Source organism: Chiloscyllium punctatum, unplaced genomic scaffold, assembly GCF_047496795.1.
Source record: "Chiloscyllium punctatum isolate Juve2018m unplaced genomic scaffold, sChiPun1.3 scaffold_148, whole genome shotgun sequence".
Classification (NCBI taxonomy): Eukaryota; Metazoa; Chordata; class Chondrichthyes; order Orectolobiformes; family Hemiscylliidae; genus Chiloscyllium; species Chiloscyllium punctatum.
In genome coordinates this window covers 291,568-313,404 of record NW_027309882.1, presented here as the reverse complement: position 1 = coordinate 313,404, position 21,837 = coordinate 291,568, and the positions used below count along the sequence as shown (strand labels likewise).

The 21,837-nt window shown below is 45.9% G+C and overlaps 1 long non-coding RNA gene across 2 annotated transcripts in view; it reads right to left on the bottom strand.

Annotated features, from left to right (window-relative positions):
* LOC140471667 (uncharacterized) overlaps positions 1 to 21,837 on the bottom strand; it is a 74,673-nt gene that overhangs the window by 4,678 nt on the left and 48,158 nt on the right. The window contains exons 5-6 of one of the 2 annotated variants that reach the window (XR_011957151.1): positions 18,064 to 19,389; positions 16,325 to 16,436 (exon numbers count right to left, since the gene is read on the bottom strand). The exons of the other annotated variant lie outside the window; for it this stretch is intronic. This is a non-coding gene — a long non-coding RNA (uncharacterized lncRNA). The remainder of the gene's footprint in view (positions 1 to 16,324; positions 16,437 to 18,063; positions 19,390 to 21,837) is intronic. 2 annotated transcript variants of the gene reach the window in all.

Here is a 21,837-nt window from a genome sequence, read left to right as displayed (position 1 = left end):
GAGTAAACACTGATACAAAATACTCGTTTAGTATCTCTACCAACACCTGTGACTCCACGCAAAGGCACCTTGCTGATCTTTGAGGGCTCTATTCTCTCCCTGTTTATCCTTTTTATCTCATGTATTTGTAAAAACCTTTTGGATTCTCTTTACCTCTATTTGCCAAAGCTATCTCATGTTCCCCTTTTTGCCTTCCTGATTTCCCTCTTTAGTATACTCCTCCTGCCTTTATACTCTTCTAAGGATTCACTCAAACTGTCATATCTGTATCTGTCATATCATTCCTTCTTATTCTTAACCAGACCCTCAATTTCTTTAGTCATTCAGCACTCTCTATACCTACCAGGCTTTCCTTTCACTCTAACAAGAATATACTGTCTCTGGACTCCGGCTATCTAATTTCTGAAGACTTCCCATTTTCTAGCCGTCTGCTTACCTGGGAATATTTGCCGCCCTCAGCTTTTGAAAGATCTTGCCTAATACCGTCAAAATTGGCCTTTCTCCAATTTAAAACTTCAACTTTTAGATCTCGTCTATCCTTTTCCATCATTATTTTAAAACTAATAGAATTGTTGGCAAATAACTGAAGCTCACACATTTCAGATGAGAAATTAAAATCGATTGATTATATTTAAATGTGTCAGAGTTATAATTCTATTTGATTGTTCAATCATTTGCTCACTCTGAATATTAAATCATGGATAGATCAACCATTTTGCAAATGATTGGGTGACAATGTATGCATTTGAATACTGAGATTCAATGTGTAATTGTGATCACCAGCACAGTCAGACAACATGTCCTTTTTCGATACAAATAAAAATGTGATTCCTTACTTTTGTATCATAAAAGATTGTTTGGTGTTTATATTTTAATTCTATCAATATAAAATCAACTTCATTGTTTTCAGAGATGATGCAGTTATTGTTCATTGAATAATTGTAGCTCATACTTTATTATGCCCAATTCATAAATATGGCAATCTCCTGATCATTGTTCAGGTCAGCAAACCCATCACTTTGCATCATGACCGACATTAAAAGTGGATTCTAAAAGGCCTGAATTCAGGTACAGTGCTACTGGACCTCACAGCTGCATGGAGCGCTGGCAGAGACCCTGCCCTGGTCCTGAATCTGTGAAGAGAGTTTCCAACCTGTGTCAGGGCAGTCATAGAAACATTCCCTCACAGAGAATCATTTGGAATCCACCTTGAGCAGGAGGAAACTAGCCAACAGTCTATCACTGCTCTCAGTGTAGGTACAAATGCTGTCTAAATTAGATACCAATGACTGACCAAGAACCAGGCCTTAGAAGTTCATCATCAGTCAGAGCCTGGCCCATGGAGCAGATGTATGGACATGAAGTGTCAGAATCACAACGCACACATTACTTATGGTGATGACATCTGTCATGTCCCCCAGACTCCCTACATCTGCACCCTGGGCCAGACACTGGGTGAAAACGTTCACATTTGACAGTCTATTGAAGAATTTTGTGTCTTACAGTGAACCCTCTGAAACTACATCCAATAAATGTACCTTCACATTCAACAGTATCAAAACAAAATTATACATGTCTGTGGATATTCAGATACTGATTCATGGGTCACCCAGCAGAATGTATCTGTAGAAACCAGGAGCAAACAGCAAGCCTAAATCGTTTTAATAACTGAACTTGTGGATTTTGTCTGGTCTTGATAACCACACATATTGTGCTGACACTAAGGTGAATGTAACAATTACATCAAAAATGGAAGTCTTGGTCAAACGTCCCTACCCACCTTCCTGACCTCACACACCTCACTCCCTCACACACTCCATTCCCTCACTCCCTCACACATTCACCAACTGACGAAAATCCACAAACTGAGTGAAATTTGCAACATAGAACAGTACAGCCCAGTGCAGGCACTTCATCCCTCAATGTTTTGCCAGCCTTTTTTCCCCACTCTAAGATCAGACTACCTATATAACCTTCAATGCACTAACTTTCGTGTGCCTATCCAAGAGTCTTCTTAAATATCCCTAATGGATCTGACTCTACTACTACTGCTGGAGGAAAGCCCTAGCAGCTCAAACTTTCGTTGTAAGATATGCCCTCCAGTCTAGGAAGCACCCTGGTAAGTCTCCTCTGCACACTCTCTGAGGCTTCCACGTGTGGTTGAACCACAGCTTTATAGAGCAAAGAAATAACTTCGCTGCTCATAATCTCTATCTCCCTGATAATGAAAGACAACACACCGTATTCCTTCTGAACAACCCTATCAACTAGGTGGCAACTTTGAGAGATCGATGGACAATGACCCCAAGATCCCTCTGTCACTCCGCACAGCCAAGAATTCTGCCTTCAACCCTGTATGCTTTATGCAAATGCAACCTTTTAAAATAAATTGCTTCACATTTTTTAAAGTTGAACTCTATCTGCCACTTGTCAGCCCAGCTCTGCATCATGTCAATGTCCTGTTGCAAACTACAATAGCCCTCCACACTATCCACAACCCGACCAACCTTCGTGACATTGGCAAACTTACTAACCTACTTGTCCACTTCCTCATCAAAATCATTGATAAAAATCACAAAGGGAATAGGTCCCAGAGCCGATCCCTGTCGAACACCACTGGTCACTGAGCTCCAGGATGAATACTTTCCAACTGCTTCCATCTTCTGTCTTCTGTGGGCCAGCCAACCCTGTATCCAGACAGCCAAATGTCTCTGCGCCCCATGCTTCTGTACCTTCTGAATGAGCCGACAATGGGGAAGGCCTTGTTAACATTATTGTTCACCACATCTACTGGTCTCGCTTCATCAATGTGCTTTTTCCATCTTCAAAGATTTCAATAAGGTTTCTGAGGGATGACCTGCTCCTCACAAAGCCATGCGGACTATGTATAATCAAACTATTGTTTTCTAAGTAATTGTAAATCCGGCCTCTCAGAAACGTCTGCAATACTTTGCCCACACTGATGTAAGACTGACTGTTCAGTCAATCCCACAGTTATCCCTAATCCATTTGCTGAACAAGGGTGTATCATTTGTAACCTTTCAATCATCTGGCTGGCACTGCTCCAGTGGACTTTGAGGACGCAAAGATCATCACCAAAGGCACGCCAATCTCTCACGTCACTTCCTGGAGTAATCTAGGGTAACCCCATGTGGCCCAGGGGATTTACCTATCCTTATGTTTGTAATTCATTCAATCAGTGTATACTTCCCCTCAACTTTTCTGCACCCTGTCCAACCAACTGATTGACTGCTTTCCATTTCAGTGCAATACACAGTGCTGCCTCCCTGAGTAAGTACAGTTCACAACATTCTGTGAATCATGGAATGAAAAAATAAAGGAATGCACCAATGCCTTCCTGATGAAGAATTTATGACCGAAAGATCGACTCTCCTGCCCCTCGGATGCTGCCTGACGTGCTGTACTTTTCTAGCACCACACATTTTGACTCTGATCTCCATCAACTGCAGTCCTCACTTTCTCCAATACTGAGGGCTGTCCCCTCTGTACACTGAGTGGGGAATTAACCATCAGAAACTCATTGTATGTGCAGCTGACTGCTCAGTTCTGGAAAGTTGCATTTGATGAATATGTTTTTTTTTAAAAAAGAAATTACAATTCCGCATATATTCATTTAGTGCCAGAGTTAGAGTTGTGGTTCATGGTTTGAGCAGCTTGATAACAAACAGGAAATGACTGAAGAACTCCGAGGTACAGGGTATTCCAGGTATTATATTCCAGCTTAGATTAATGCTGGGAGTATTATAAGACAGGCTGACAGGTGCGATAAGGGAATGAGTTGACATGTGGAGGTGTGACAGTTTTACCATCACAGAGGCTCTTTTGAGGGAGGTTAGAGCAAACAACTCAATACTCTGTTGTACTGGAACTATAGACAGGACAAGGCAGGGTGTTAAAGATGAGGTGATGTTGCTTTATTAATTAACAAGTCAGTTACTGCTGAAAGGATGGACAATAGCTTAGAAGGGTCTTCAAATGTGACTTTGTGGGTTGAGGTTTGAATCAAAATGATGACACACACACTGCTTTTTTCAGCACATTTTTGCTTACATGTGGAACCAGTTCCTTAGGTCCAACAGGTCCACACAGACCCTCTGAAGAGCAATATTAAGACTGACAAGTTGCCAGGCCCGAATCAAATTTGTCCTCGGCTGCTTTGGAAACGAGAAATACAATTGCTACGGAAACAAGAAATGCAATTGCTTCGCCACTTGCGAAGTTCTTTGCATCCTCGAATTCCACTGGAGTCGTACCTGAGGACTGGAGGGAGGCAAATGTAATTCCTCTCTTCAAGAAAGGAAATAGGGAAATCCCCAACAATTACAGACCAGTAAGTCTCACGACTGTTGTCTGCAAGGTGTTAGAAAAGATTCTGAGGGATAGGATTTCTGACGGTCGGGAAAAGCAAGGCTTGATTAAATGCAGTCAACACTGCTTTGTGAGGGGCAGGTGATGATGAGGATCGAGCAGTGGATGTGGTGTGTATGGACTTCAGCAACGCATTTGATAAGGTTCCACATGGTAGGCTCATTCAGAAGGTCAGGAGGAATGGGACACCGGGGAACGTAGCTGTCTGGGTACAGAATTGGCTGGCCTACAGAAGACAACGAGTGGTTGTAGAAAGAAAATATTCTGCTTGAACGTCCGTGACGAGTGGTGTTCCACAGGGCTCTGTCCTTGGGCCTCTACTGTTTGCAATTTTTCCTAATGACTTGGATGAGGGGATTGAAGGATGGGTCAGCAAGTTTGCAGATGACACAAAGGTTGGAGGTGTCGTTGACAGTATAGAGGGCTGTTGAAGGCTGCAGCATGACATTGACAGGATGCAGAGATGGGCTGAGAGGTGGAAGATGGAGTTCAACCTGGATAAATGCGAAGTGATGCATTTTGGAAGTTCGAATTTGAAAGCTGCGTACAGGATTAAGGATAGGATTCTTGGCAGTGTGGAGGAACAGAGGGATCTTGGTGTGCAGGTACATAGATCCCTTAAAATGGCCACACAAGTGGACAGGGTTGTTCAGAAAGCACATGGTGTTTTGGCTTTCATTAACAGGGGGATTGAGTTTCAGAGTTGTGAGATCTTGTTGCAGCTCTATAAAACATTGGTGAGATCGCACTTGGAATACTGCATCCAGTTCTGGTCGTGCTATTATAGGAAAAATGTGGATTCTTTGGAGACGGTTCAGAGGAGGTTTACCAGGATGCTGCCTGGACTGGAGGGCTTATCTTATGAAGAGAGGTTGACTGAGATCGGACTTTTTTCATTGGAGAAAGGGAGGAGAGGGGACCTAATTGAGGTATGCAAGATAATGAGAGGCATAGATAGAGTCGAAAGCCAGAGACTATTTCCCAGGACAGAAATGGCTAACACGAGGGGTCATAGTTTTAAGCCGGTTGGAGGAAGGTACAGAGGGGATGTCAGAGGCGGGATATTTACACAGAGATTTGTGAGAGCATGGAATACGTTGCCAGCAGCAGTTGTGGAAGCAAGGTCATTGGGGACATTTTAGAGACTGCTGGACATGCATATGGTCACAGAAATTTGAGGGTGCAGACACAAGGATCAGTGGTCGGCACCACATCATGGGCTGAAGGGCCTGTTCTTTGCTGTACTGTTCTATGTTCTATGCTCTATTTCAAAGTCCTTGCACTTAATAATAAATTTCTCTTGGGTGTGGAACTGAGACCCATCATTTCAATGCTCCATACTGTGAGTTGTGCACTGTTTTCATCATATTGTTATAAAAATGAACTAAATAAAGTGGGGATTTTGTGTTTATTGGACAATCTAAAAGTTCGTATTACGAAAGGATGTCGGACCTTCAGTAATAAGACTTTACTGTTAATGGTTAGAACAATGCTGCAAACATTTACACAGAGATTTCCAGATCAAGTCACACACAAGTACGTTGGGCTGTACCGCTGCCGGCCATCAATGGAGCTGCACAAATCTGTTTGGATACTGACATTGTAGAGATAACATACACTGGATATGGTTTATGAGGGATTCAATGTAAGATGCCATGTGCTGCAGGAGTCCATCACCTTTATAACACTTTCATTCAGGATTGCGTCCAAGGTACAGAACTACAGAGTTTAGGTCCCACACTGGAAGGGATATACTTCCAAGACATGGCTGTTTACAGGTCATTGTTATAAATATTGAACTGTGTCTGGACCAGTGCCATGTGCTAGTCCATTGACCAGTCTGTCCCACACACATCTCCCTGTTGTTCAGGTATGTCTCTAACCAGTCTATTGTGAGGGATTGTGTGAGTAACTGTCCAGCTCCAGTTTGGAAGCTCTCTGGACAGATTTTGGAGATGGCCAGTGTTTTGGACGTCATGGTGAGGCCCAGTAACACTGTGTCTGAGTTCAGGTTTTTTCTCAATGTCATTTCCAACAGCTTTGCTGCCTGCAAGATGGTGTGTTCACCGAACTGAACATGAATTGGCTGTTTACTACATTCACTGAACTGTAATAGTTAGGTTTGCGCTCTGGTAAATCAATTATTGTTCATTTCAATTGCTTTCAACTGAAAAACAATGATGTTTGGTTTATTTAAAAATGTAAGAAATAAATTGAAATTTACTCTTCAATTATACAGAATGTAAAATTGACTTGTTGTATATTTCCCACAGACTAATCAAGCAACAATCAGATATTGTCTGTAAACCAGGATTCTGTGAACAGGACTATGTCCCAGGCATCACTATCCTCTCTGGTAGGTTCTGTCCCACTGAAAGGTACAGGCAGGTAGAAGAGGGCAGCTCCATGGCACATAGCCAATATAGAGTGGCATGGTGGCTCAGTGGTTAGCACTGCTGCCTCACAGCACCAGGGACCCAGGTTTGATTCCAGCCTTGGGCAACTACCTGTGTGGAGTTTGTACATTCTCCCCGTGTCTGCGTGGGTTTCCTCCCACAGTCCCAAGAAATGCAGCTCAGGTGAATTGGCCATGGTAGTGGGTTACTCTTCGGAGGGTGGGCGTGGACTGGTTGGGCAGAAGGGTCTGTTCCCACACTGTTCGGAATCTAATATAATCATAGTGCTCAGCATTGATGCTGGACCCTGTGGTGGCTGGACAGCTCTGCGGCAGGTGATGGGGAACCAATAAAAGGGAAACCTATAATTGACCACATCATCACCGATCTGCCTGCTGCAGATCACCCCTACATTTCATGTATCAGTAACAATGGTCACTGCACAGTCCTTATGGGGAGCAAGGGCTAACCTCACATTTTGCAGACCCTCCTCACCATGTTATGTACTGAATGGTACAGACTTTAAACAGGTCAAGCAACCAATCACGATCATCCATGAGGTACAATGGCCCATCAGCAGCAGCAGAATCATATTGTGTATAACTCATACAGTCTGCAGCTTCCTGGACCGACATACCTCCCACTGTACAGTAACCATCACGGCCTGACATACCTCCCACTGTACAGTAACCAACACACCCCGACATACCTCCCACTGTACAGTAACCATCACAGCCCGACATATCTTCCACTGTACAGTAACCATCACAGCCCGACATACCTCCCACTGTACAGTAACCATCACACCCCGACATACCTCCCACTGTACAGTAACCATCACAGCCCGACATACCTCCCACTGTACAGTAACCATCACAGCCCGACATACCTCCCACTGTACAGTAACCATCATGGTCTGACATACCTCCCACTGTACAGTAACCAACACACCCCGACATACCTCCCACTGTACAGTAACCATCACAGCCCGACATACCTCATACTGTACAGTAACCATCACACCCCAACATACCTCCCACTGTACTTTAACCGTCACACCCCGACATACGTCATACTGTACAGTAACCATCACACCCCGACATACCTCCCACTGTACAGTAACCATCACACCCCGACATACCTCCCACTGTACAGTAACCATCACACCCCGACATACCTCCCACTGTACAGTAACCGTCACAGCCCGACATACCTCTCACTGTACAGTAACCGTCACACCCCGACATACCTCCCACTGTACAGTCACCGTCACACCCCGACATACCTCCCACTGTACAGTAACCATCACGGCCTGACATACCTCCCACTGTACAGTAACCATCACACCCCGACATACCTCCCACTGTACAGTAACCATCACACCCCGACATACCTCCCACTGTACAGTAACCATCACGGCCTGACATACCTCTCACTGTACAGTAACCATCACACCCCGACATACCTCCCACTGTACAGTAACCATCACGGCCTGACATACCTCCCACTGTACAGTAACCGTCACAGCCTGACATACCTCCCACTGTACAGTAACCATCACACCCCGACATACCTCCCACTGTACAGTAACCATCACGGCCTGACATACCTTCCCCTGTACAGTAACCGTCACAGCCTGACATACCTCCCACTGTACAGTAACCAGTATGGCCCCCACTATATGTTAACCATCAAGAACGGCACGATGGCTCAGTGCTTAGCACTGCTGCCTCACAGCACCAAAGTCCGAGGTTCAATTCCGGCCTTGGGTGACTGTGTGGAGTTTGCACATTCCCCCCGTGTCTGCATGGTTTCCTCCCACAGTCCAAAGATGTGCAGGTCAGGTGAATTGGCAATTCTAAACTGCCCATAGTGATAGGTGCTTTCGTCAGAGGGAAATCAGTCTGGGTGGGTTACTCTTTGGAGAATTGGTATGGACTAGTTGGCCCGAAGGCCCTGTTTCTACACTGTAAGGAATGTAAGGCCCTGTTTCTACACTGTAAGGAATGTAAGGCCCTGTTTCCACACTGTAATGAATCTAATCTACTCTCCAAGGTTCAAGTCAGGAACATGATGGAATAATCACTTGTCTGAATGAGTACAGCTCCAACAGTACTCTAATCTGGATTTACGAGCAACCGGCAACACAGTTGTGTGGGGAGGATCATGTCTCACAAATATGACTGAATATTTTGAGGAAGTGACAAAATTGATTGATGAGGGAATGGGGCTGGATGTTGGCCGTTTGGATGTTAGCAAGGCCTTTAATATGCTTCCTTATGGCAGGCTCATACAGAAGGTGAAGTGAAAGGGGATCAGTTAGTAAGATGGATAGAGAACTGCTTGGTCTGAGAAGACAGAGTAGTGGTGGGTCAGTGCTTTTGTGATCTGTAAATAGATTGGCGGAGGTGCATATTGGGAGGATGATTGCCAGAGAATACAGCGGGATATAGGTCAGCTGCAGACTTGGACAGAGAAAACACAGATGTAACTTTATCTGGACAGTTGTGACGTGATGCGTTTTAGAAGGTCGAATGCAGGAGAGAAGTATAAATTGTATGGAAAAACTACTGATTGCATCAACACACGAAGGAATCTAGGTGTACAGCTCCACAGTTCCCTGAAAGGGGTAACACGGATGGATAGGGTGATCAAGAAAACTGACGGCAAACTTGCAGACATGCATCAGAGCATGCACTATGAAAACTAACAGGTCATATTGCAGCTGTAGAGAAACTTATTTCGAGGTACATTTAGAATATTGTGTACAGTACTCTTTGCCACACAATGTTGAAGTGTTGGAGAGGATATGGAAAAATTTTACCAGCATGTTGTCTGGTTTGGAGGGTATTAGTCAGAAGGAGAAATTGAACATATAGGGTTTGTGTGCACCTGGGCATCATTGGATATGGGGCTACCTGATAGATATTTATAGAATTATCAGAGGCATAGATAGAAGGACAGTTAGAGGCTTTTTCCCCCCAGAGTAGAAGTATCAATTACTCAGGACTGTAGGTATTAGGTAAAAGGGAGAAAGTTCAGGAGATGTGATAGGTAAGTTTCTTTTGCTGTTACAGATAGAATGTAAAGTGCCTGGAATGAAATGATAGAGGGGAAGAAGCCAATATAGCAAGGTTTAAGAGGGATCTTGGCACAAGTATAAGCAAGTAGGGAATAGAATGACATAGAGGGTGTTGGAGCAAAAACTTTTGTTTTAACTTTAGAACGGCATCATGCGTCAGTGCGGGCTTGCTGGGCTGAAAGGCCTGTTCCTGTACTGGACTGTTGTTAATGCCAAGATTTGAGCACGGGAGAGGCGAGATCCTCACTGAATGATTACTGATGATCAACAACCACATTATTATAGATCCACCCGCTCATCAACTTGCAGCTTCATATCCTCCCCCACTGTGGGGAAACTCAATATGGAGAATTTGACACGAAAGTCAGACCTGTTACCTGGTGACTCCATCTCGGCGCGTGCTCCTGCAGACTTCTATCCTGAACAGCAACGTCTCGGGGGACACTGCACAGAGAGAAGCTGCATGTACACACCCACCAATGATGGCATCTGACACATGCCAGCCTTACCATGCATTCCCAGCACATCCCGGACCCACTGACAGTACGCTTCAGTACTTCAATGCTGCAGCTCAGGCTGCACTGACAACTCTCATTGCAATGCTGCAACAAGGACACTGTGCTCAGGGACACACACCCAGCTCATGGACTGTCCCTCTGGGCTGATCACTCCATGTTTTTACACACTCACTTTGAACTGACTTGAATGCTCACAGAATTATTGCCTTGCCTTACCCTGCCTTTAGCAGCGTTTCCCCTCAGCTAGAGCTACCTGATTCACCCGTCTGCTGTGTTGTCTTGGTGTTTAGCAGGAACACAAACTCAGGAAGCTTGATATCATTGTCCACGGTCAGTAACGGTGCCCAGCACAGTGAGTCAGGGGGAGTCTCAGATCCCAGTCCGGGAGCTTGGACATGGTCAGTCACGGTGCCCAGCACAGTGAGTCAAGGGGAGTCTCAGATCCCAGCCCGGGAGCTTGGACACGGTCAGTCACGGTGCCCAGCACAGTGAGTCAGGGGGGAGTCTCAGATCCCAGTCCGGGAGCTTGGACACGGTCAGTCTCGGTGCCCAGTACAGTGAGTCAGGGGGAGTCTCAGATCCCAGTCTGGGAGCTTGGACACGGTCAGTCACGGTACCCAGCACAGTGAGTCAGTGGGAGTCTCAGATCCCAGTCTGGGAGCTTGGACACGGTCAGTCACGGTGCCCAGCACAGTGAGTCAGGGGGAGTCTCAGATCCCAGTCCGGGAGCTTGGACACGGTCAGTCACGGTGCCCAGCACAATGAGTCAGGGGGAGTCTCAGATCCCAGTCCGGGAGCTTGGACACGGTCAGTCACGGTGCCCAGCACAGTGAGTCAGGGGGAGTCTCAGATCCCATTGTGGGAGCTTGGACACGGTCAGTCACGGTGCCCAGCACAGTGAGTCAGGGGGGAGTCTCAGATCCCAGTCCGGGAGCTTGGACACGGTCAGTCACGGTGCCCAGCACAGTGAGTCAGGGGGAGTCTCAGATCCCAGTCCGGGAGCTTGGACACGGTCAGTCATGGTGCCCAGCACAGTGAGTCAGGGGGAGTCTCAGATCCCAGTCCGGGAGCTTGGACATGGTCAGTCACGGTGCCCAGCACAGTGAGTCAGGGGGAGTCTCAGATCCCAGTCCGGGAGCTTGGACATGGTCAGTCAGCCGCTCGTGGTTGTTAGGGTCAGGATCCTTCCCCTGTGAGGGTGTGAGGAGATGAATGTTAGGCTGCCCCATATCCCTCTTCGTTCTTTGTGCCCTAGTGTGGGATGGTTCCTTCCGGAATGTGAGAATTACCAAGGAGAATTAGTGAAATGGAAGTGGTTGGTACAGCTGTTAGTGCTGGGACAGTTGGGGGGAAGGTGTCGAGGTGTTCTGAGTGAGTGAGTGGGCAGCACAGACACCAGGCAGAGTTGGGCAGAGGGGCAGAGAAGAGATTAAAGAGACTGAGAGAAGATGCTGCATTCAGTGAGAGTGGGAGAACATGAGCCTTGGTGAGAGGCGGGTGCAGTAACAGAGAGAGTGAGAGTGAAGTCACAAAGTGCAGATGGTGGCAATTACCCTGGTGCATGGAGAAGGTCACTAACCTTCTTCCTATACTGCTAGATATTCACCCAGAAGGCTGGCACCTCACTGACCCAGGGATCAGCATCTGACCAAGCTGGCAGGGTCTGGTGTCATAGCTTCCCCTGCAATCCCTGGAGGAAGATAATGTCCCTAATCATGAACCATGTCATACACCAGGACCAGGGCCTTGCCCACAAAGTGGGGCCCCAGTTTACCCCTTCTGCCATGTCCAGGCCAATTTCGACTTCACAATCCAAGAGTAAAATGACTTTTTAAAGATGGCTCCTGGAAACAGGGAGGCTGGTAAATTCTTGGGTATCCAGGCAGAGGGCAATTCTTATGAAGAAGGGGAAAAATCATCACGTTAGTGTCAGATGAGAGGAAGACCACGCAGGCAGGTAGGGTATAAGGCAGATTGGGGATGGTATCATGAGAAAATGCAATTCACCTTGTGGAGAGAAACACTCCATAAAACCCGATTAAAATGAGACTTGACCAAATAATAAGATGGTTTTGGCCTCTGTCTGTCTGAATCAAAATAGGGATGAAATATTGGGAGCAACAAACTTGGAAAGGAGAAATATACAGGAGATTCAATTCCTTAAAAAGGGGTAACACAATGTTCCAGACTGTGAAAAGGTGCCGGGGAAAATCCCCTGCCTTATACTTACCTACATTATCAATTCCTCCCTGTATGCAGGGATGGTGCCGGAGGACTGGACAATGACTAACACCGCAACTTTGTTTAATGTGGAGCAAGGGACTAACTGAATAGGTCGAGGCTAGAATTCTGAGACAGTGGATAAACTGTCACTGAGGAAATCCCAGGGACTCCAGGACAGTCGGCCTTGATGTTTTCAATGAAGATCGTGTGTAATTAATCTGACAGTGTCGGTTTGAGGCAGTAACTTGTGACTGCATGTGACCTACTTGGATTTGACAAGAGATCCCATGGCAGACTGTTTAAAACCAGAAACTGTGGGGTCCAGGTGAATGGAGCAAACAACCCAGAGAAATGCAGGGCAAGGCATTTGGGGACATCAACAAGAGAGAGGAAGACACAATAAATGAGAGTATGGTCAGTGTGGGCAGATAAATGAAGGTAGCTGGACAGATCAATAATCTTTTTAATGCAGCAATTTGCATGATTTCCTCTGTCAGCCAAAATACAGAATTTCAGAGCAGGAAGCTTATGCAGGAACTGTATAAATAATGAGTTCAGTCACAGCTTGGGGAATGTATACAGTTCTGGTCACCCGATCACATGGAAGGATGGAATTGGACTGGAGAGGGTACAGAGGAGATCCGTTACCCTGTGACAGTGGAAGTGCAGTTATGGGGAAAGATAGGTGAATGGAGGATGCTGAGAGGAGATTTGATTGGGGTGCACATATTGTCAGGAGCCTGGGTAGAAAGGGAGAGAACATTTTGGTCTTGTTGTAGAATTGCATTACAAACGGTGAATATTAAATGTAATTAATTGAAATATTAGCGAAGTACTGAGTAAGGTTGTTATTTCACCCAGAGTATGGTCGAGATCTGGGAGTCACGCATGGAAGTGGAGTAGAGGTAGAAACTGTCAAACCATTTTAAAAAGGTGCCGCGAGCTGAACTGGAAGGCCTATCGTCTCTGGGGAGAGAGAACTAGGGCTTCAAAAATAACATTACATCTTGTCCAATGTAGACAGTGTGCAGAGTGATTTCCACTATACTGTACTATTTTATGAAGTTTTCAAGGGTTACCAATATCTGACAGGATCAATACACAGGAATGATGGGAAAAAACAGGGAGGAGCAGTGTGTGAATTGATTATCATCACAATAATACTGATCCCAATCTTTATACACAGTGTACTTCACTGAGTTAGCCTTTTTATCCTTCCTGTGTAAATGGTAAACCCCTTTGATATATCCAGTTCTCGGTCATTGTCACACTGGAGCCACATCTCCATTATGACAGCTCCATCTGACCTGGTTCATGCTATTTAAAACTACCATTTCATTGGCCTTGTTGAAACGTTAGGAAGGAATTCAGGGATGGCAGCAAGTGCAAAGTCCAGGATTGCTGTAGGGTCCAGAGGTGGTTAGAGAGATAGGAAGTTGTGTGGAAGTTATGGGATATTGCAGGGATATGGGTTGTTCTAGAGGGTGAAGATTACAAAGACAAGAATAGTTTTAGGTTTTTGTTGAAGTGAAAATGAAGCTGGAGCAGCCAGATCAATATTCTGGCTACGAGAGCCTTGTCGAGAGAAACCCTCCCCGACACCTGATGAAAATGTTACCTGGACAATTTATCACATGGTTTATTTATCTTTACCTCTCAGCTCCAGATATAAAAAAAATTCTGTCCACTGTGCCGACATACTGCCAGTCTCTGAAACATCCGACATGTTCCATCACCCTTCCCACTTCTGGAAACCCACTAGTTTCTACAAACATTCCTATTTGTGTAAAGGTCTCCATGCCCTATGAAGCTCCCTGTTTCGAAACCCCCTTCCTCCTTATGAAGAACGTCAGACACAAACGGCAGACCGAGTCTTTGGAACCAGTTAGTGATTAGGAAGAGACATTTTGGGTGGAGAACATTGAGACGGAGAGTTTGTAGAAAACAGAAAAAAAAGCTTGTATTGGTCCTGCAGGAGATTGATAACAGGAGGATGGACTGAAAGGGACAGGACTGCCATTGGGGAAATTTACAGAGACAGCATTGGTGAAACTGCAGGAGGTTTCAGAGACTAGGGGATTTGTAGGTGTTAATTAACCTTAGAGATACGTAGAGTGTTTTTACAGTGATTGGAACGAGGTCAGTCAGTTAAATCTCATTAATACGTGTTACCTGATTGGGACTGTTAACTGGCTCTAATCAGGGAATCCTGGCTTATAAATAAACAGAAGCATCAGGGGCTCTGTTAACTATAAGAGCCGGCTCTGAGCTAGCTTGGGTCAGTGCCATGGATCATGCATGAAGAAATAAAAGGTGATTTGCTAACAGGATACCAGCCTCGGTGGAGTTATTTCAGTTGTAACATCTGGTAGATATTACAGAGAGAGGGAGGGCTGGGGGAATTTCCACAGATCAGGACGGGTTTAGAATCTGGAGGTTGCAGAGACAGTGAGCTGTGTCGGGGCAGAAGGTGGTTACAGAATCAGGAGCATGGTTGGGACTAGAGGATGTTACACAGCTGGTTAGGCATTGGATTAGGGTACACAACAGGGAAAATTGTAGGAACTGGAGCAAAGAAAATAGATTGGCAGTGTTGTCAGTGCTAGAGAACGTTGGAGATATAATGAACACTGTAGTGGCTGGAGTCTATGGAGATATTGCAATCTGGAAGGGCAGGAGGAGGTTAGTAAGGCTGATTGTTGTGTGGATTGGAGGAGATTGCAAAGATTAGGTTTCTATGGATCAGACAGTTGCAGAGAAGGGGAGAGCTGTAAAGACTTGAGAAATATTTTATAGAGAGGAAAGGTTATTGGGGCTGGAGGAGATTCCAGAGAAAGGAGGTTTGTATGGGCTGTACGAGTTACAGAGATAAGGACGGCGACATTGGCTGATGGAGATTTAGAATGTATCATACAGGATCGACGAGGTTATAAAGACGGAATATTTATGGATTTGGAGGACTCTCAAGACATCTCACGGAATGACACAGACGCCTTTTGGCGCAGAAGGGTATCATTTGGTCGATCATGGCTACACCAGCTCTTCAACTGAACTCTTTGCTGAGTAATGATCTCCTCCTTCATTCACATCCTCACATTTGTTTTGTATCAAATATCATCTAATCGCCTCCTGAATGTTTCAGTCAAACATGCATCTACAACGCATCTAAGTACATCTTAACTACTTGCGAAGATCTTTTTCCAGGTATAAATCCTCTTTCTAATTTCGACGCAGCCTTACTCCATCTTTTGATACGCTTATTATGAGGGGCCACAGGAGGATTCCGGGACAGCTCTATGGTGGCTCTCAGTTTTCCCATAATTCCCCTCTGCTCTACAATCTCCACTCTGAACCTCCAGCATTCATCGTGGCTCTTAATTCGGTTCTCCATCTGACACATATTCTATTGTTATTCACACGAAGCATCATTGGGATTGTTTATCCTGCTGTTCCTATTTGAGGGACCTTTCCTCAACTGGACCCAAGCCATCTTGTCTTTGCAGGGAGCCCATGGTTCAGTTTGTCATTTTCTGACCAAATTGGTGTTCCAGTCAAACGTTCTCAGCTTCGTTCTTGCCCCATTGAAGGCTGCTCTCAGTCAACTAATGTTTCTCACTCTCAGTTACTTATATCATTCTCTACCGTCATCCTGAACTTTACAATAAAATGATCGCTGTGCCCCAAAATCTTCCCCTACTGACACTGGATCTACTTGCCCCATCTTTTTCCAAGGACCAGGTCCAACAGTACATGCTGTCTTGGGCTGGACACATACTCCTGCAGTAAGCTCTCCTCCATGTAATCTAGGAATACTCGAACCTCGTGACCCTGCAACACCAATAACACAGTTAATATCAGTTAATATTTATTCCCTCCGTCATTTTTTTTTTGGTTTCTGCCGACAGACTGTACCTCACAGTGTAATTGTATATTTTTTTGTTCTGTAGCTCCAGCCAAATTAATTGTTTCCTTGGATGGATCATCTTTGTCTTGGACTCCTAAACTAATGCTAATTTAAACCAGTACTTTTCCCTTCATCCTTTCCCTTCACTTCTATCATTTTGGAATTCTTTATCCCCAGCAATATTTGACACCCAGTCCTGTCATTCCTTGAGCCAGATTTAGACACACCAATCTGCATCTGTAACTCTACACACTCCGAGTATTCATGTCTATGCAGAGAACCTCAGATTAAGGCTTTCTTTCTTGCTCCATCTTCCACTGATAAACTTGTTGTTGTAAGTTAGTACCAAATGTATCTCCCAGTATTTTGAGATTCCTGGTAGTCTCCTCTAATATTCCTTTTTGGATCCTAAGCACACACCAAGTTATTTTCAATCCCTCCCAAAAAACCCCAAAAGAAATGCAGTCCCGGCTCTGTCACGTTAGCCCATCCACCTTGCACAGTTGCTGCCTTCTTCAGAACCAGTCCCAATGTCCCAGGAAACCGAAGCCCTTCCTGCTGCACCATCGTTCCAGTCACACTCTCATCTACCTAAAACTCCGAGTTCTGTTCTCACTTTGACACGGCACTGGCAGTAACCAAGGGATTGCTACATTTGAGGTCCTGCTTGCTAACTATCCACCTAGCTCCCTAAATTCTGATTCCCAGACCACGTCACCCTTCCTACCCAGATCATTCCTACCAGCATGGACTTGACCTTGGACTGCTCACTGTACCCCAGACGAATGTCCTGCAGACACAGTGACATTCTTAACCCCACTATCCTGGAATTACAGAAATACTGACACCTTCTTCAGTTTCCTGACTCCCCTGTGACTATTGATCCTCTTCCCCTGTGACTATTGATCCTCCTTCCTTCTCCCTCCGATCCTGTACAGTCAGGCTGCTTGTGGGTCCACAGACATGGCTCTGACTGCCCTCCCCTGAGCAGCTTACACCTTAATCAGCTTCCAAATTGGGAAACTGAATTGAGAGGGAGATATCACGGTATTCCTGGATTCCCTGACTGTTTCTCTTCGATTGCCTAGTCCCCCATTCCCTTCCTTATTCCAGGCTGTCATGTCTGCAGGGTGATCTGCTCTCTGTGTGTGCTATCCCCATAACTCTCAGCATCACAGAGTCTCTAGCACTGTCTGATCTCCGAGACCCCGTGTTCATCTAGGACACGAGCAGGGGCTATGAATTCCCAATGTAACAGAACACAATTTCCATCTGACAAATATGTCTTGCCATGTCGTAAAATGCAACAGTCTAGAATAACTTAAATAATTACTTAGAATGAAGTTAACATCCGGGAAATAACAATATGGTTAAGTCCCTTATTCCACTGTGGCTTACTGAGGGTAATTGACAATATTAGCTCAGAATTTCACAGTCTCTCTTATTTCTGAGTTCAAACCTTACTTCAGAATTGGAAAAATAACTTTGCTGACTTACAGCAATTAACTGATAGTCGTTAATAACGGTGTATTTATCAGCCAATGAACTTACAGCCTTTTCTGTGATGGCTCTTGCACTTCTTCCAAACTGGGTGCAGGCAGGTCCCAGCAGCAGAAAGTTATAACTGTGACTCCCAGATACGTGTAATCCTCCAACTCCCACTGCACTCTGCTCCCTCACAGGGTCACGGTCTCTGTGACTCCCAGGTCCGTGTAATCCTCCGGCTCCCACTCCACTCTGCTCCCGCACAGGGTCACCGTCTCTGTGACTCCCAGGTCCGTGTAATCCTCCAGCTCCCACTCCACTCTGCTCCCTCACAGGGTCACCGTCTCTGTGACTCCCAGGTCCGTGTAATCCTCCAGCTCCCACTCCACTCTGCTCCCTCACTGGGTCACCGTCTCTGTGACTCCCAGGTATGTGTAATCCTCCAGCTCCCACTCCACTCTGCTCCCTCACAGTGTCACTGTCTCTGTGACTCCCAGGGATGTGTAATCCTCCAGCTCCCACTACACTCTGTCCCTCACAGGGTCACCGTCTCTGTGACTGCCAGGGATGTGTAATTCTCGAGCTCCAACACCAATCTCCTCCCTCACAGGGTCACTGTCTATGTAACTCCTACTTACGTGTAATCCTCCAGCTCCCACTCCACCCTGCTCCCTCACAGTGTCACCGTCTCTGTGACTCCCAGGTCCGTGTAATCCTCCAGCTCCCACTCCACTCTGCTCCCTCACAATATCACCCTCTCTGTGACTCCCAGGTCCGTGTAATCCTCCAGCTCCCACTCCACTCTGCTCCCTCACAGGGTCACTGTCTCTGTGACTCCCAGGTCCGTGTAATCCTCCAGCTCCCACTCCACTCTGCTTCCTCACAGGGTCACTGTCTCTGTGACTCCCAGGGACGTGTAATCCTCCAGCTCCCACTCCACTCTGCCCCCTCACAGGGTCACTGTCTCTGTGACTCCCAGGTCCGTGTAATAGTCCAGCTCCCCCTCCACTCTGCTCCTTCACAGGGTCACTGTCTCTGTGACTACCAGGTGTGACTCGGCCTTGATCCTCAGTGCTGATTTATATCCTCCTGCTTTGCTGCCTCTGTAACTCCCAGGTATGTTAGACTCAAGCTCCTGCTCCAAGTTGCTCCCTCACATGGTCACTCCCTCTGTGCCTCAGTGCTGGTTTCAAGCCTCCTGCTCTGCTTTTTCTCCTACTCCAAGTCCCAGTCGGTCCCGACCCTCGCTACTGATTAATATTCTCCCGCTCTCTCTCAGGTTCTCTGTCCTTGTGACTCCCAGGTAATGGCAGGCCTCAAGCCTCAGCTGAGATTTATAACGTCCCATTCCGCACTGCTGTCTTACAGAATTACTGTTGTGCCTGGAAAACACTGGAAAAGAGGAGAATTAGACAGAGCAGAGGGTGTCACAGTGATTGAGCGAGCCAAATGGAATGGAACAGGTTATCTGGGGAGCTAGGCTGATCTGCAGCAACTGAAGAAGTTTGCTAGAAGATACACGAGAGTTGCATATACTGATGAAGGCAAAGGACATAGAGAGATAGTGGCTTATTCATGACGGAGCTTTGTACAGTCCATAGGGCTTTTTCTGAGTTGATTACAGAGATGTGTAGTCTTCAACAAATGCAAATTGATAGCCAGCAAGTGTCGTATGGTACTGGAGACTGTTGGATGTTACGGAGTTAGAAGACTTGCAGTAAATTGGGGGTAATATAAACTTCTGGAGCACTGGTGGTGTTCAAGGACCCTCAGGACATGAGGAGGTGCAGAGAATGGGAGCATTCCAAATAGTGGGGATTGTAGGGGCTGGAAGTTCTGGGATGGATAAGGAGGAAGAAAATTGCCAATTTAGCACATGCAACCATTGTAATGACGGAGATTTAGGAAGGGAACCTGTGCTATCATTGATTACAGTTATATGGAAAGTTACAGAAGCTGAAAGGGTTACACATTTTAAAAGGGAGAGATTTGGGGTGATCAGAAGTTTAAACAAGAATAAATGAATTTCAATGATCTCTAGCACAGATGGGAATGGAGGAGGTGAGATATTGTGAGGAACTGTCAGATTTATATGGCGGGGAGGATGTAGGATATGAAAGGGAGAGCTGCATTGTCTGTGTGCAGTTGCAGACATCAGGACAAGCTCCTGCTGAATGGGACACAGATAACAACAGTTCCAACGGCTGGTGCAGTGGCTCAAGAAGGCAGCTCACTACCACTTTCTCAGGGACAACTCCAAATCACCAATAAATGCTGGCTCAACCAACAAAGCTCATGTTCATGAATGAATGAAGGAATAAAAGATCTATAAGTAGCATTGTGGTCACTCAGGCAGGCTCTTTCAACAGTACTTCACAAACCCGGAACCACTATTCCCTGGAAGGACAGGAGCTCCAGGTGCAGAGGAACACCAGCATTTCCAAGGTGCCCTCCAAGACATGCTTCATCCTCCCAGCACTGTGTCTGTCCCTACGCCCAAAGGACTGCAATGGGTCAGGAAGGCAGCTCCCCACCACCTTCTCCAGGGAATTACAAATGGGAAGGTAATGGTGAAACTCTGCTGTTTACAGCCAGACAGAAAAATAAATCCAGCAGTGGGTGTGAAATGAAATTTCCGTTTCAGAACAAAATGCAGAACATGGATAGAGGATTTGTCTGATTGGCACAAGGCAGAGTGTGAAGAAAGGGCAATTTTTCACGATGGGAACTGGTGATGCGGGGAGTACCGCAGGGGTCAGTTTTGGGATGACACTCTGCTCATTATACATTAAGAGTCTGGACAAAGAATGTGAAGGGGTACGAGAAATGGGTTTCCAAGAAAGATCCCAGCGATGAATTTTGTGTCATATGAGGAGCAGGTGAAGTCTCTGGGTCTGCACTTGATGAAGTTTAGGCGGCGGCGGGGTAGAACCTTGTTCAAACTTACAGAATACTGAGGGTCCTGGATGGAGTGGACGGGGGCAAGATGTTTCCACGAGCAAGAGAGACTAGGGGCCAAGGGCACAGCTTCAGAGTGAAGGGACGGCCCTTCTGAATAGAGATGTGGAGGAATTTATTCACCAAGAGGGTGATGGATCTGTGGAACTCACTGCCTCATGGGGCTGTGGATACTAAGTGATTCAGTGTATCTACCTCAGGGATAAGCAGGTTCTTGATGAATAAAGAGATCAAGTGTTACCCGGGGTAAGTGAGAGATTGGGGTTGAGAAACAATTCAGCCACAATCAAATAGTGGAATAGACCCGATGGACCGAATGGCCTAATTCTGCTCCTATACATGAAGGTCTGATGGACTGCCCTTTTCCCGTAGGTTTCCAAGTGTGCAGTTATCATTTCTGGTATATTGTTTACCATACATTCCAGCACTTTCGTGATTATTGCTGTCACCTCTTGGTTTCAGATCAACTGCAGAAAGCTACATCACAGAGTAACTTGAGAATAATTGTGCATAAATCTCAGAAAGGTGGCATACAGGGCCAGCAGGACATAGAGAAGGCAAATGGAATGCTGGCATTGATTTCAAAGGGAATGGAGAATAAAAATACGGAAGGCTTGTAATAAATATAGAGGACTCCTGTCAGTCCGCACTCTGTTCACCTCTACCAAGTCACCCCACCCCTTTCTTCACTCCAATGAGAAAAAAATTAGCTCCCTCAACCTTTCTTCATATGAAATGCCCTCCATTCCAGGCAGCATCCTGGCAAATCTCCTGTGTACGCTCTCTAAAACTTGCACATCCTTCCCGTAAAAATGGGACCAGAATTGAACACAATATTCCAAGTGTGGTCTCACCAGGTCGCTATAAAGAAGCAGTAAAACC